The 16,462-nt window shown below is 38.4% G+C and overlaps 1 long non-coding RNA gene across 1 annotated transcript in view; it reads right to left on the minus strand.

Annotated features, from left to right (window-relative positions):
- Positions 1-802: 802 nt before the first annotated feature.
- LOC139356262 (uncharacterized) overlaps positions 803-16,462 on the minus strand; it is a 58,641-nt gene continuing 42,981 nt past the window's right edge. The window contains exons 5-6 of the long non-coding RNA XR_011607828.1: positions 7,126-7,188; positions 803-2,032 (exon numbers count right to left, since the gene is read on the minus strand). This is a non-coding gene — a long non-coding RNA (uncharacterized lncRNA). The remainder of the gene's footprint in view (positions 2,033-7,125; positions 7,189-16,462) is intronic.

A 16,462-nucleotide genomic window follows, 5' to 3' on the forward strand; every position in this document is an offset into this window, starting at 1 on the left:
AGACCAGCCTGGCCAGCATGGTGAAACCCCGTCTCCACTAAAAAATAAAAAATAAAAAATAAAAAATAATTAGCCAGGTATGGTGGTGGGCGCCTGTAGTCCCAGCTACTCAGGAGGCTGAGGCGGATAATCACTTGAACCCAGGAGGTGGAGGTTGCAGTGAGCTGAGATTGCGCCATTGCACTCCAGCCTAGGTGACAGAGTGAGACTCTGTCTCAAAAAAAAAAAAGTATAAACAATCCAGATGCCTATCAACTAATGAATGGATAAACAAAATAGAGTATGTCCACACAGTAAAATATTATTCACCCCCCCCCCAAAAAAAAAGGAATGAAGTCCTGATCCATGCTACAACATCAATTTTTTTTTTTTTTTTTTTGAGACAGGATCTTGCTAAATCACCCAGGCTGTAACTACAGCCTCAACCTCCCTGGCTCAGGTAATTCTCCCACCTCAGCCTCCAGAGTAGCTGGGACCACAGGTGTGAGCCACCATGCCTGGCTAATTTTGTTTAAATTTTTGCAGAGACAGATCTCACTATGTTGCCCAGGCTGGTCTAGAACTCCTGACCTCAGGTGATCCACCCACCTCAGCCTCCCAAAGTGCTAGGATTACAGGCATGAGCCACCGTGCCCAGCTGAGATATTATTATATATAATTTTATACCAATAAATTCGATGATGAAATTGATGATGATTTTCAAGGAAAATAAAGTATACTAGAATTAGCACAATTAAGGGGTAGATAACCTGAATAAACAAACAACTGTAAGAAGCATCAAAGATTTATTAATAAAAACAACTCCAGGCTCAAATGGTTTTACAGGCAACTTCTACCAAATTTTCAAGAAACAGATAATTGCCATGGTACATCAACTATAAAAGTATATAAAAATAGATGAAAATTTTTTGAACTTAAACTATGAAGTTAACATAGCCCTGTACTTGACTAGACAAGAACAGCCCCCAAATTAGGCTGTGGTTCCACTCTATCCATGAATATAGAAACAAAAAACCCTAATAATACATTGTGAAATGAAATTCAACAATGCATTTCATGATTAATCCATGAGAATCAAGTGAGGTTTATGCCAGGAATGCAAGGACTGTATTAATAGATTAACGAGGAAAAAATGAAAATTGTAATAGATGAAGGAAAAGTATTTGATACATTTCAATACTCATAAATCAAAACTAATATAATCTTAACTAATTATGAATTTTAAAATGAAAGCTTAATTCAAGAATGAATATCCACAAGATTTTACACAAACATCCTTCTTAATGGTGAAGTATTAGAGGCAACATTGTATTAGAAGTCCTAGTCAATGGAATAACAAATTAAAAAATTAAAACTATAAATAGTAGAAAGAACAAGACAAACACCTTCAGTTGTAAATATTATGACACTTTTCTAGAAAAATCCCAAGAGCACAGATTAATGAATCATTAAAATTAATAAAAGGGTTTAGTACAGTAGCCAGACACAATATCATGAACAAAATTTAATACTTTTTCTATATCAGTAAAAACCAGTGGGAAAACATCGTATGGAGGGAAATTCCCTTCAGAAGGTTATCAAACCTAAAAGAAAGGAAGGAAGGGAGGGGAGGAAGGAAGGAAGGAAGGAAGGAAGGAAGGAAGGAAGGAAGGAAGGAAGGAAGGAAGGAAGGAAGGAAGGAAGGAAGGAAGGAAGGAAGGCAGGCAGGCAGGCAGGCAGGCTAGCAATTAACCAAACAAGAAATATGGAAATCCAGCTTCTTCTGATAATGACCAAGTAAGCTCTAAATGAACCAACCCTTTCACAGGTAAAACAATAACCTTTGGACAAAATATGAAAAAAACCAAATACTTGAGGGCACTGGGAAAAGACCAAAAGCAGATAGACTTTGGAGCAGAGTTGACAGTTAAAATATAGGAACGACACTGGGTGAGTTTCACATTTTCATGGTTTCAATCCTGACAGCAGGCTTCAGTCTATGCCATTTAGGGTGACTAAAACATCAAAATTGCAGTCTTTCTGACTTGAAAACCTAGAAGACAGAGTTCAGGACAACTATAGCCACTATAAAATGAGGCAGTAATACCAGTAAAGAGAGAGTCACAAAGGTAGTGCCTTAACTTTCGTATATAAACTCTACTTAAATCCCTGCCTAACCCCTGGACCACACATACATGGACAGACTTCAGCAGCCAGCTAAGGCTAAAAGAACTAAACTGAAATTTAATCTGTCACCAAAGACACAAGGACGCGATGCTTATAATTTGAGTCAAACCAAATACATTGCATGCTAAAACAATAACATCAAGGTTCTTTATAGGATTTTAACAAAATCTAGATCTCCATAGCATAATATTTATAATGCCCAACAGACAATAAAAAATTACTTGATACCCAAATAAACAGAAAATGTGGCTCATTCTCATGAAAAAAATTGATAAATACAAAACCCCAAGATGATCCAGATGTTTAAATTAGCAGAGAAGCATTTTAAAATGCTATTATAACTATGCTTAAGGGTATAAAGGAAAATGTGCTCACAATAAATGATAAGACAGAAAATCTCAGCAGATAGATAAAAACTACAGAAAAAATGGAAATACTAAAACTGAATAATACAATATCTGGAAAACAATTACAGCAAATTGAGGAAGATGGACAAAAGCAAAAATGAGGTTAAAAACAGACCAATAGAATTATACAATCTGAGGAGCACAGAGAAAAACATTTTTTAACGAACAGAGATTTAGTGATATGTGGGACTATATCAAAAGGTTTAACATCCATGTAATTGGAGTTGCACAAAAGAAGGAGAGAGAATGGAGCAGAAAAATGTTTTAAGAAATTATGACCAAAATTTTCTTAATATGATAAAATAAGTAAATTTATATATTCAAGAAGCTCAATGCATCCCAAAAAGAATTTAAAAATCCACACCTAGGAAAATCATAATCAACTTTCTGCAAACCAAAAAAAAAATAAAATTTTTAAAGTGACCAGCTACTAATGACACATATACACATTAAACAATTATTTGAATGACTACTGACATCATAAATCATAAAGGCCAAAAGATAATGCAACAGTATCTTTAAAATGTTTCAGAAAAACCTATCAACCAAGAATTCTATAATATTCATCATGTCAAGAATGAAAGCAAAAAACAGATATTTTCAGACAGAAGAAAACTAAGACTTGGACATGGTAGCTCACACCTGTAATCCCAGCACTTTGGGATGCCCAGGCAAAAGGATGGCTTGAGCCCAGAAGTTTAAGACCAGCCTAGGCAACACAGAGAGACCCTGTCTCTACAAAAAATTAAAAAAAAAAAAATAGCTGGGCAAGGTGGCACACACCTGTGGCCCCAGCTGCTCAGCAGGCTGAGGTGAGAGGATTGCCTGAACCCAGAAGTTCAAGACTACAGTGAGCTGTGATTGCATCACTGCACTACTCCAGCCTGGCCAACAGAGCAAGAGCTTGTCTCAACAAAAAAAAAAAAAAAGAAAAGAAAAGAAAAAGAAAGGAAAAGAACAAAAGAAAGAAAGAAACTAAGAACCAACAGAATCATATTATAAGAAACGCTAAAGGAAAAAAATGATTCCAAATGTAATGAAAATTTAGATCTTCAGGAATTAGTAACAAACATTGGAAATGGCAAATATATAGGTAAATATAACATAATATTTTTCTCTTACTTTCTTCAACTACAAAAAAAGTTTTAAAAAGTTTTAAAAATCATGACACGTGATCCATAACATATATAAAGGCAACTACATAGCATACTGCTATGTAGTATGACAACTACATAGCATAATGGATGAGAAGGCATAATTGGAGCTATACAGTTGCAAGATTTTAGGGTTTACATAAAGTAGTATGATATTAACTCCCATTAGTTGTAGTAGTACAATACTCCAACTGTGAAGATTTGAAGATGTATGTTGTAAGCCCTAGAGGAACTATTTAAAAAGTAATACAAAGAGTAATATAAAAAGTAACACAAAGAGGAATAGCTAAAAAGTTAATAGATAAATTAAAATGGAAGTCCAAACAATTTTAATACAATCCAAAAGAAAGCAAGAGAAATGGAAGAACACAGAGGAGGCAAACACAAGTAAATGTAACCTGCCTGTGAAAAAGAACTCTAACTCTTTACTGAAGCCATGAAAGAAGACCTAGATAAATGGAGAGACATTATGTTTCTGAATGAATTGAATCAATACTGTAAAGCTGTCAATACTGTAAAACTCTGACAAATTAAGTTATAAATTTAATATAATTCAAAGCAAAATTTCTACAGAACTTGTTATGAAATTTGACAGAGTGATTGGAAATAATTTTCTGGCACAGAAAATAATATGCGAGAAGAGCAAAGAAATGTTTTTAAAAGAATAAGGCAAGGGAGACTTGCCCTGCAAGGTATAAAAGCATCCTATGTCGATAGAGATATTTAAAATAGTGTGTTATACCAGAGAAATCTGAACGTAGGTAGGAACTTCAATAACATTAAGGAGTTACTCTTAATTTTCAGAGGTGATAATGGTATTACAGTTATATAGGAAAATGCCATAATTTTTTATTTCAGAGCTGTATATGGAGGTATTCAGGGGTCAAATGGCATGTCTGAGATGTGCTTTAAAATAGTACAGCAACCAGAGAGAGAGAAAAGGGATAGAGTATGCAATTGTAAGGAAATGTTGATAATTTCTGAAACTGAGATAGTGATATGTTGTATTTACGGTACTATTTTCTCTATTTTATGTATGCTTGAAATTTTTCATAAGTAACAATATCTAAGTAACAGACTATTGATGACTCAACCGACGATAAATAAGTAATGGACTAGAAGAGATATCCAGCAACAGATCCATGTGTACATGTGAGTGGTTACTATATAAAATGTTGGCATTTCGAATCAGTGAAGAAGGATGAACTATTCAATATCTAGTGCTACAGTAAATATCTATTTGTAAAAGTAAAATAAAATTAGCCCTTATTTCATATCTTTTCCAAAATTAACTCCAAAGGGATTAAGACAATTTTTTGAAAAAAATCTACTAGGGGTAAGAAAAAGATTATAATTCTAGAGTAGAATAGTTTTTTCTAAGAACATATAAAATGTAGATGTCATAAAGTATAAGATTTTCAGAGCTGGCTTCATTAAAATTTAAAATTTCACTTTCCATAGATCTCCAAGGGCATTTTAAAACTATGAATGCATAGTAAAAACTGCATAGTAAAACATGCATGCATGTTGTTGGAACATGTCATGAAGATCAAACAGTCATTGTGGTTGACCAATAACTTACAGTTTCAGTAAGTTAATTACACTAAGTATTATAGTTAAGAAGCACCAGTTTTTCTTCTAATACTATATTTGGAAAAATGGGAAGACAAAAATAGTACAAGATAGAGATGCTCAATCTGTAGCTTGTGGGGAAAAGATTCACAAATATACAGTAAGTAATCAGAGATGTAAGCAACCTATCAACCAGAATGTGACAATGTAAGGAACTTTGGAATAGGCAGAAAAGAGGACTTGGTGTCTCTAATAAAAAGCTATGCATTTTTAGTGCACACTCTTACAGGTAATCTAAATCTAACTCTATCATTTCCTTTGAGTTACTTTACAACTCTGTAAGTTGTAGATAACTGATAGTAATGCAAAATAATTCTTGTATAAACATGAAAGTAAATTATATTCAGTGAAGGTTCCATTGATTTTCCTCTTCCATTGTGCAGGAAGCCAGTTATTTTTCCATTTGCACTTTCATTTCAATATTTCTGAAATATAAATATGTCTGTTGGATTATCCTTTCAACTGCTTATAATGTCTTACCATTTCCTTCATTTAAAAAATTAATCAACTACAAGATTGAACACACGCTCATTTAAAAAAAAAATTATAACTGTTCTCTCTGGAAAGACACCATAAAGTTGAAGACAGACAGAAAAAAAAAATTACAACTTTTTTTTTTTTTTTTTATTGAGACGGAGTCTGGCTCTGCCGCCCAGGCTGGAGTGCAGTGGCCGGATCTCGGCTCACTGCAAGCTCTGCCTCCCGGGTTCACGCCATTCTCCTGCCCCAGCCTCCCGAGTAGCTGGGACTACAAGGCGCCCACCACCGCGCCCGGCTAGTTTTTTATATTTTTTAGTAGAGACGGGGTTTCACCGTGTTAGCCAGGATGGTCTCGATCTCCTGACCTTGTGATCGCCCATCTCGGCCTCCCAAAGTGCTGGGATTACATTTTAACAATGAAGAAATTTCCAAAATATTTGAAGAATACCCATTAAAATATGGAAAAAGCAAAACCTAACTGAAAAACAAGCAAATGGTTTGAACAAGCAAGTCATGGAACAAAAAGTGTAAATGTCCAATACATTTTTTAAAATGCATGTATAATTTAGTACAGAATGTAAACTGCTATAATAAAAAGACCTCGCACAGGGACTCAATAAAAATAGACGTTTATTGAGCTGGGCATGGTGGCACACACCTGTAGTCCCAGCTATTTGGAAGACTGAGGCGGGAGAATAGCTTTAGGCCAGGAGTTTGAGGCCAGCCTGGACAACACAGTGAGACTCCTCTTAGGCAAAAAAAAAGATATTTATTGCTCTCTCACGTAATAGATGGGCTCTATGCCACAAAACAGTCAGTTGGGCTGGTAGGGAAGCTTTGCCATTCTTACTATATGGCCTTCAACAATGCTCTGGTCAGCACTTTTCCAGCTGCTGGAAAGAGGAAAAGGGGAAGACGGAGGCAAGCCCATACATCACTTTGCTTTCATCCCATTGGCCTGAACTAAGTCACATGACCACAGCAAGCTGCAAAGACAGCTAAGAAATGTAGTCTTTAACCACTAAAAGGAAGAAGGTACATACTAGAGGACAATTAGAGATATCTACCATAATGCAAACGAAAGTAAATTAAAACAATATAAAGGAATTTCCAGTCAGATTGTCAAACATGTTTAAGTTTTATAGTATGAAAATTGACAAGAATAAAAGGAAATAAATATCCCAATATACTATTAACAGAGGGTATAGTTCAAGACAATTTGGCAACATTGCTCAAACTTAACACATCTATCATGTGAACCTGAAATTCTATTTAAAGAGACTTACCACATAGGAATCCTTACACTTGTTCTAAAAAAGAATGCACAGGCGTATTCATCGCAGCATTGTCTGTTATAGGAAAAAAAAAGAAACTTAAATGTCCATCAATAGAGGAAATAATCTTAAATTCTGACATAATTCCTTCTACAGATTACTAAGTGGCTGTAAAAGAGAATAATGTAGTACTAACAGGAAACTAGCTCTAGGATATACCGCAAACAGGAAGAGCAAGATACACAATAATATACAAATGATCCTATTCGTAGGACAATAAATAATAAGTAATAATAAATAAATACAAATGTAAAAAAAAAATAAATAATGTCCTACAAATATACTAGCATATATGAAACCGCATGGAAATAAAATGGGAATTATGCTCACCAAACAGCAGTAACTTATCCCTAGAGCGGGGAGATGAGTGTGCTAGAAAGAAGGGGAACTTTACTGTTTCCTATCCACTTAACAATTTTCTTAATATTTTACAGTAAGAATGTTTTCATATATTCTTCCACTTTTTTAAAAAACAAAAGACAAGGAATGAAAAGAAACCAAATTGGGGAAGGAGGGTGTACTAATAAAAAAAAAAAAAAAGTGAAAAGAAATAATACAATGGTAGTATGAATGGTGAAATTAAAACTGATTTTTCTCTCCAAATTTTCTGTGATAGTTTATTTGTTTTTGGAATAAAATTTTTTTTTTAATTTGTCTCTGAGCTAGACAGTAAACTGACTCAGCGCCTGGTATTCCTCCAAGTCACTTCCTGAAAAGTAGCCTCGCTCTTCTGAATAGAAACCAACAGACCTATGTACCTTTGGGGAAAAGGATGAGGACCTTCCCACTGCATTTTAGGATGGTTTCCACAAAGTGGCTAAGTAAATTTGCTCTTTCATCTTTTCAGAATATCATTTAATCTTAAAACCATGTGGTGATGATAAAGATGACGATGGCAGACTTTGTAGCTACGTGAGGAAATGTTCTTGACAGTTTTAAGTAGAATAAAAAAAGCAAGAAACAAAACTGTAGACTCTAATTACACATGGACAAAGTTAACAAATGTAACTCAAAAAAAATGTAGCTCCCTGAATGTTTCTGAGGTAGAGCGATGGGATTATGAATTTTTTTTGGTCAATATATCCTTTAAGATTGCTCTAAGAATAGATAAAAATCAATGACGGAGTGGGGGAAACAGGCAGAAAATAAGCGGGAAGCAATTTCCCTGGAATACAGAGGTATTGTCTGTTACAATAAAAAAGACAAATGCTGATCAATGGTTCAGAATTTTTTTTGTTGTTTTTTGTTTGAGACAGGGTCTCTCTGTCATCCAGGCTGGAGTGAGGTGGCACGATCATGGCTTACTGCAGCCTCAAATTCCTGGACTCAAGCAATTTTCCTGTCTCAGCCCCGCAAATAGCTGGTACTTCAGGTGCATAGTCACCACACGCAGCTATGTTTGTATTTTTTGTAGAAACGGGGTTTCACCATGTTGCTCAGGCTGGTCTCAAACTCCTGGCCTCAAGTGATCCACCCACTTCAGCTTCCCAAAGTGCTGGGATTACAGGTGTGAGCCACTGCGCCTGGCCTGAAATTGTGTTGTTTTTAATCATTGAAAATAACATCAATACAACAGGCAAACAATACCAAAAGTTATTCAAGAAAATAAATGGAATAATTTACATAAAGTAACCCACAAGGATTTGGAATACAGACAACCCTATTTTACAGGAAAACCTTTCTAAATCCCTACAACACACAGAGTAGGAAGCCATCAGCCACCACAAAGAGAATTAAATGCTACAGAGCATCTTTTAGGGCCAGGCTGGTTGCCACAGCTGAACATAAAATGTCTGTCTTCATAAAGCATTGTCCACTCCCACCACTTTGTTAAGAAGTCAGCTCTCAGCACTTTGAGATTCCCCAGAGGACAGAAATTATTTTGTTTTCTTACAAATATACTTGCTTAGAAACTCCTGAAATTCCCAGACATTTTTCTTAAGAATTAGAGATGCCAGCGATAATTTTCAGACTCCACAACCTCTGTTAAGGTTCTCAGCCAACTACTAAACAATACCATTTGCAATTTGCAGTCTTTTAAGCAGATTGCAAACCATGTGACTGTTTCTAATTCCAAGCCATCTTAAATTTCACTAGTAAAATTTCCAAACACTGTTTGAAATGTGTTGCTAACATTTACGCATATAACATCTACTGCATTTCCTCTAATTTAAAAACTATCAAAATAAGCTGCAAAATGTTGCCCAATATAACTTTTTTTTTCTGCTAAACACTCTCTGCTTGAAACTCACAGCTTCATTATCTTACTGGTCATCAGCCAGTTCTCTCCATTCCCTTACCATTCATTCAAAAACATCAATGTTAATTTCACATATGAATGTTCTCAAGATAACATGCATCTTTATAATATATATTCTCCTTAACTTCCTGTGCTATCTTCCATGATAGCAAATGAAACACAGGTTCCAACAGGTAAGGAGTAGGAGATGGGACTCGACTCAGAAAGCAGGGCTCCAACACCAGACCAAACTGAGGACTAGCTAAAACAGACAAGGGACAGAAGCACCTCTCCATCAGACATATGTCAGTTTGCTATTGTTTATGGCAACACCCAGAAGTTACCACCCCTTTCAGTGGCAATGACTTGATGACACAGAAGTTATCACCCTTTTTCCAGAAATGTCTGCATAATCTGTCTCTTAATTTGCATATAATTAAAATGGGTATAAACGTGACTGCAGAGCTGCCTCTGAGCTGCTGCTCTGGGCACACTGCCTATGGGGTAGCCTTGCTCCATAAGGAGTGGTACCTCGGCTGCTGCTGTATACTGCTGTTTCAATAAACGCTGCTTTCTAACACCACCAGCTCACCCTTGAATTCTTTCCTGGGCAAAGCCAAGAACCCTCCCAGGCTAAGCACCAATTTTAGAGCTCACCTGCTCTGTATCAGCTAGATGGCTATTCTCCTCCAACCCCAGCTCATCACACGTGGACCAGTAATAGAACTTATGGTTGGCCAACATAGTGTAATCAAGGGTCACAGCCCAATAGAGTAAAAAACTGGGAGAGAAGAACAAGGTCAACATTCTGAAAGGGGAAAGTCTTGAGCCTAAGCCAGACCGAATAGTTAACAAAGTCAATCCCTTTGAGAATAAGAATTGAGAGGTGGATTCAAAGAGTAAGGCCAAAACTGAATTAACTGAATTAAAGCTCCAACAATGTCAGAACAAGTGAACAGTTACTAGAATCACTTTAATGGGGGCTTTGGAATTATCTTTATGAACCAACTGACACCTGGTGCATGACTTAAAAGCATACGCTTTAAAAGATGAATAGATCCAAACTTTAGTATGAAGTAGATCTTAAACAACTGATGACACCTGCTTCACAAACTTTACGAATTTTCTCTTTCACTTTTCAAAATTAATTATACAAAGAACCACTTGCCCAATTAGAAGTAGTCCAACATATCCCTCTTGAGGTATCCTCTCTCTACCTCCTCCACTTCCACTACCCAAGGACCTCTTGGAAGCTTACCCAGGTTGAAGTGCTGCAGGCTCTTTCTCATGCCAAGCTGAGAGAAGGCTACAACAGCTCCCATGGCACTGGTAAGGACTCAGGGAAATGGGCATTCTCATACACGGCTAAGGAAAGTTTGACATTCTACAGCATTTTTAAAAAGTTACCTCACAATAGCTTTTGACTTTCAGAATGCACATACATTTCACACAAGTCCAACTTATAGGACTCTACCTTATAAGAACTAAAAGAATTAGCCCATAAGAACATATGTACAAGAATGTGGCCAGGCACAGTGGCTCACACCTGAATCCCAGCACTTTGGGAGGCTGAGGCGGGTGGATCACTTGAGGTCAGGAGTTCAAGACTGGCCTGACCAACATGGTGAAACCCATCTCTACTAAAAATACAAAAATTAGCCAGGCGTGGTGGTGGGCACCTGTAATCCCAGCTACTTGGGAGGTTGAGGCATGAGAATTGCTTGAACCCAGGAGGCAGAGGTTGCAGTGAGCCAAGGTTGCACCACTGCACTCCAGCCTGGGGAACAGAGCAAAATTCTGTCTCAAAACAAAACAAAACAAAAAAAAAAAGTTTAAGGAGATTTATTTCTTGCTGAGCACAGTGGCTCATGCCTGAATCCCAGCACCTTGGGAGGCTGAGGCAGGTGGATCACTTGAGGTCAGGAGTTCGAGACCTGCCTGACCAACATGGTGAAACCCATCTCTACTAAAAATACAAAAATTAGCTGGGTGTGGTGGTGGGCACCTGTAATCCCAGTAACTTGGGAGGTTGAGGCAGGAGAATTGCTTGAACTCAGGAGGCGGAGGTTGCAGTAAGTCGAGATCAAGCCACTGCACTCAAACCTGGATGACAGAGTGACTCCGTCTCAAAAAATAAAAAAATTTAAAAAGAGAGAGGTTTTTTTTACTGTAGAAACTGTATGAAGTGGACAAGCCACTATGAAAAAGAAAAGATTGGGCAATTTTTTTTTTTAAGGAAACAATTTGTGTTGTTGTTGTTTTGTTTTGTTCTGTTTTTTGAGACAGAGTCTTGCTCAGTCGCCCAGGCTGGAGGGTAGTGGCGCGATCTCGACTCATTGCAAGCTCCGCCTCCCGGGTGCACACCATTCTCCTGCCTCAGCCTCTGGAGTACCTGGGACTACAGGCGCCCGCCACCACGCCCGGCTAAATTTTTTTGTATTTTTAATAGAGATGAGTTTTCACTGTGTTAGCCAGGATGGTCTGGATCTCCTGACTTCGTGATCCCCTCGCCTTGGCCTCGCAAAGTGCTAGGATTACAGGCGTGAGCCACTGCGCCCGGCCTTAAGGAAACAATTTTAAACCTAGCAAAAGAAAAAGCTAGGTGTAGTGGTGTGCGTATAGTTCTGGCTACTCAGAAGGCTGAGATGGGAGGATTGCTTGAGCCCAGGAGGTCAGGGGTGCAGTGAGCTGTTATTGCACCAGTGCACTCCAGCCTGAGGAACAGAGCAAAATTCTGTCTAAAGAAAGAAAGATGGCCGGGCGCGGTGGTTCACGCCTGTAATCCCAGCACTTTGGGAGGCCGAGGGGGGGCGGATCACGGGGTCAGAAGATGGAGACCATCCTGGCTAACACGGTGAAACCCCGCCTCCACTGAAAATACAAAAAAATTAGCTGGGCGTGGTGGCGGGCGCCTGTGGTTCCAGCTACTCGGGAGGCTGAGGCAGGAGAATGGCATGAACCCAGGAGGCAGAGCTTGCAGTGAGCGGAGATTGCGCCACTGCACTCCAGCCTGGGCTATAGAGCGAGACTCCATCTCAAAAAAAAAAAAAAAAAAAAAAGAAGGAAGGAAGGAAGGAAGGGAGGGAGGGAGGGAGGAAAAACTTCTGGAAAATATTTAAATATTCATTAAAATTAAAACTCAGTGATGAAATAAGGAGGTTGGCTGGTTTCGTTCTACTGAGAACAGCTATAAAAGCTAGACTAAATATTTTTAACCTGTTTGAAGGCATTGGAGAGCTATCAAAATAGGATTTATAGAACAAAAGACCCAAAATAAAGGAAATCCCAGAAAGGGTACTGTAACATGTTATAAGGGAAATCCTTATAACATAGGGAATCCGTTATGTTATAAGGGAAATACTTCCTCCCTTAAAGTATTTGCCAATTTGAAGACAATTACTGAGGAGCTGAACAATCTTTCAGTTCACTTACTGACTTCAAGTTGATTGGGAGCCTAAAAATTGGAGTTTAGGCCCACCAAGAAGAAAAGACATTTCAAATAAGACGCTGAAGGGTTATACCCTAAAAGAGTGAGCCAAAACAGACCAGCCCTTCTAAGGATTGAAGCCTACTGTATTAGTGTTCTCCAGAGAAGCAGAACTAAGGCTGGGCATGGTGGCTTACACTTATAATCTTAGCACTTTGGGAAGTCGAGGTGGGAGGGTTACTTGAGGCCAGGAGTTCGAGACCAACCTGAGCAACATGGTGAGACTCTGCCTCTACAAAAAAAAACTTTTTAAATTAGCGAGGCTTGAGGGTGTGCATCTGTGGTCCCAGCTACTAGGGAGGCTGAGGCAGGCGGATCACTTGAGCCCAGGAGGTCAAGGCTGCAGTGAACTGTATTCACACCACTACACTCCAGCCTGAGTATAAGATCAAGACCCTGTCTCAAAAAAAAATAAAATAAAATAACCACAGAACTAATAGGAGATAAATAGATAGATAAATAGATGGACAGATACATGGAGATTTATTATAGGAATTGGCTCGCATAATTATAGAGGCTGAAAATTCCCATAATCTGTCATCCACAAAACAAAGAACTAGGAGATCTAATGGCGTAATTCAGGACAAGTCCAAAGGCCTGAGAAACAGGGAGGTCAATGGTGCAAGTTGCAGTTTCAATCTGGAAACATTCTCACAAACATACCTAGAAATAATGTTTTGCCAGTTACGTGGTCATCCCTTAGCCCAGTCAAGTTAACACATGCAATTAATCATCACAACTACCTTTATATCATATCAATATCTAACTTTTTTATTTTTTAAATTAGTTAATTAATTAATTAATTTATTTTGAGGCAGAGTCTTACTCTGTTGCCCAGGCTGGAGTGCTGTGGTGCGATCTCCACTCACTGCAATCTCTGTCTCCCAGGTTCAAGCAATTCTCCTGCCTCAGCCTCCCCAGTAGGTGGGATTACAGGTGCCTATCACCACACCTGGCTAATTTTTGTATTTTCAGTAGAGGCAGTGTTTCACCATGTTGGCCAGGCTGGTCTTGAACACCTGACCTGAAATGATCCACCCACCTCAGCCTCCCAAAATGCTAGGATTACAGAAGTGAGCCACGATGCCTGGCCTTCAATCTCTCACTGAACTAAGGTTATCTGCCACTAGTCTGCTTGCCAGAAGCAAAAGTAAATTCTCTTTGGAAGGAAATTAAATCATCTAGAGACACAATTTATCTCTAAAATTTTTGTGTGTGATGTTTGGCATTTCATCAAAGATAACTAAGCAGATAAAAGTATAAATGTTGACTAAAAATCAAGACAAAAGCAAAAACAACAGAAACAAACAAACAGGAAATTCAAATATTTTAGTTATTAGACACAAACTTTAACTCAAACTAGCGATTCCACTTCTAGATGGAAATGGCATAGTGAGGAGCTTCACAGACCTGCCCCACAGTGAAACCACCACAGAAATTTTTATAACTGGTGAAAATTATAAGAAAAAAACCAACCATTTAAATTATCTGGAAATGTTCTTAATGGAATACAGCAAGTAAAGAGATCTTTATTCAAGAAATTCTACTAAATCATAGCAGAAATAGCAAGTCTGTGGCACTTCAGCCATGACCCACCCTCTGTCCACCCTTCCCCCACAGCTCAGGGTAATGGAAGCTCCACTATGAGTGGGTGTGGCCTAGAAGACAGGCTTCCCCTTCCCTCAACTCCCACTCAAGGGCCACAGTATATACCTAGGGAAGGCAAGTGGACAACATTTCCCATCCCCACGGCTCCATGTTGCAAAGGCTAAATTCTGAGCAAGTACAGCCGACAAGCTGGAGGCTCCCTTCCTTCATCCAGTCCTTAAATGTAAAGCAGAGGTTCGACACCAGGAACAGCAGGCTGAGAACACCAGGCTCCAGATCATTCAGAGGGTTCATGCCAGGAAAGGCATCATTCAGAGGGTCCATGCCAGGAAAGGGAAGCCAAGAAGACCAGAGGCTACCACTGCCCTGGCCCAGTGCCCTACTCTTCAACCAAACTGTCACTGCAAGAGAAGTGGGCTACTGTCACTGCTTCCAGCTCCAGAATAGTGGCTCAGAGATTCTGCCCAGCAGACAAGGCAGATTATAAGAACAGAGAGCTCCAAAGCACTTTCCAAAGAACTGACTTTTTGGAATAGAATGTAGGGAAGTTCAACCTAAGGGCTCTCTCAAAAACAATGGAGGTTTTGGTAGCTAGCAATTAAGGAAAGGTTGGCAGCTCCATGAGAACAGCAAGCTAAACTACAGTCCAGCTAATTTATCAGAAAATGTCATGAATGGAGACAGCTAAGAGTCCTCCTGAGATCAGAGCAAACCTCAGAGATTGGCCTCAAAAACTACTCCTGCAAAGAAGTTTAATTTTTTTTTCTTTTTTGGAGGCAGAGTCTCGCTCTGTCGCCCAGGCTGGAGCCCAGTGGCACCATCTCAGCTCACTGTAACCTCCACCTTACAGGTTCAAGTGATTCTCCTGTCTCAACTTCCAAGTAGCTGGGATTATAGGCCCACGCTACCATGCCCGGCTAATTTCTATATTCTTAATAGAGACAGGGTTTCACCATGTTGGTCGGGCTGGTCTGAAACTACTGACCTCAAGTGATCTGCCTGCCTTGGCCTCCCAAAATGTTAGGATTACAGGTATGAGCCACCACACCCGGCCAAGGAGTTTAAATTTAATTGAATTAAACTGTGAAGCAATTTATGCCCTAGGACATTGTCAAAAACTAAATAGAGGAATTAGCTAACAGTGGAGTTCAACATCTGGGTGTGATACCAACAGAGACAGACAGTGTAACAAAGAAATGAGGAAAAGAGACAGAGCTAGCCCTACTAAAACTACGTATTCCAAGGTGACCATGTGCATGGCTAAGCCTGCACCCTCTGAGGAGAGACATCAAAGGCTTCAGCTGTGGGAAAACAGACTTTGCTAAAATAGTCCAGCCAAATGAGTAACAAATAACAAGAAAAATACAACAACAAACTCAAGAAGAAGGATCTGTATGCAGAATTACTACAAAATAAAATATAAAATGCCCAGCTTTTAACAAGAAATTACGAGACAGGCAAAGAAACTGGAAGTTGTGACCCATACCTGAGGGGAAAAATCAAGCAACAGAAACTGCCTGTGGGAGAGCCCCCAGGCTATACTTAACGCACAAAGACTGAAATGTAGCCATTATAAATATGTGTAGAGAACTAAAGAAAGCATGCTAAAGAAGTAAAGGAAAGTATGATGACAATGTCTCATCAAATAGAGAATACAAATGAAGAGATACAAAGTACAAAAAAGAACCAAAGGGAAATTTTTGAGTTGAAAAGTACAATCACTGAAATTTAAAATTCACAGAAAAGGCATAACAGTAGATTTCACCTAGCAGAATAATCAGAGAACATTAAGTAGATGAATAGAGCTTGTGCAATCTCAAGAACAGAGAAAACTTACAAAGAAAAATGAACAAAACCTCAAAGAATTTGGGACTTCTTTAATTGCATCAACATATGATAAATAAGAGTACCAAGAGAAGAGAGAGAAAATGGTATTAAAAAATTATTTTAAAAAT

This window comes from Macaca nemestrina, chromosome 9, assembly GCF_043159975.1.
Source record: "Macaca nemestrina isolate mMacNem1 chromosome 9, mMacNem.hap1, whole genome shotgun sequence".
Classification (NCBI taxonomy): Eukaryota; Metazoa; Chordata; class Mammalia; order Primates; family Cercopithecidae; genus Macaca; species Macaca nemestrina.